The 804-nt window shown below is 43.7% G+C and overlaps 1 non-coding gene across 1 annotated transcript; it reads left to right on the top strand.

Annotated features, from left to right (window-relative positions):
* The first annotated feature begins 278 nt into the window (after positions 1–278).
* LOC120266085 lies at positions 279–385 on the top strand. Its single transcript, XR_005537928.1, has one exon. It is a non-coding gene; the product is annotated as a small nucleolar RNA R71 (small nucleolar RNA).
* The last annotated feature ends 419 nt before the right edge of the window (positions 386–804 follow it).

Raw genomic sequence — 804 nt, 5'->3', positions numbered from 1 at the left:
TTTGAATTCGCGGTCAGGTCTATCAGAGTGTCCAACTTCTTGCTCAATAATTCAACCTGGGCCGCTAATGATGTGACTGCATCAAACTCATGAAGTCTGGCTACCTTCTTTCTTTCCCGTGTGTTCCACTGATAACTAGTCATAGCCATTTCTTCGAGAAGATGTCAAGCTTCTTCAGGGATCTTGCTTCCTAAGGTACCTCCTGCTGCAGCATCGAGTAACTGCTTCGTGCTTGGGTTCAACCCATTATAGAAAGTCTAAATAATCATCCACTCGGGAAACCATGTTGAGGACATTTCCGCGAGAGCTCCTTAAACCTATCCCATGTCTCAAAAAGAGACTCCAATTCCGTTTGCACAAAAGAAGATATTTCATTCCTGACCTTCGCGGATTTTCCGGGAGGGAAATATTAGGCAAGAAAAGCTTTTACCATCTCCTCCCATGTAGTGATCGATGCTCTAGGTAATGAATGTAACTATTGTTTTGCTCTCTCTTTCAAGGAAAATGGGAAGGCCCTCAACTTGATAGCATCATTCGTTATTCAATTAATCTTAAGCATATCGCACACTTCCAAGAAATTCCCAATGTGATTGTTTGGATCCTCATCGGCCAAACCATTAAACTGCGCTGACTGCTGTAACATCTGGATGAAGCCTAGCTTGAGCTCTGACAAGATCCCCTTGCGTATATCCCGCAAGTGAACGGGTTTGTCGAAGTAATAATCCCGGGTGAGCGGGTATCGAATCCACAGGGAGTAGGGAGTAAAGACACTTAATTCGATTCTTAGCTATGTGGAATATCAAC

The sequence above is a fragment of the Dioscorea cayenensis genome, chromosome 7 (assembly GCF_009730915.1).
Source record: "Dioscorea cayenensis subsp. rotundata cultivar TDr96_F1 chromosome 7, TDr96_F1_v2_PseudoChromosome.rev07_lg8_w22 25.fasta, whole genome shotgun sequence".
Lineage (NCBI taxonomy): Eukaryota > Viridiplantae > Streptophyta > Magnoliopsida > Dioscoreales > Dioscoreaceae > Dioscorea > Dioscorea cayenensis.
This window is presented reverse-complemented; position numbering and strand designations above follow the sequence as displayed.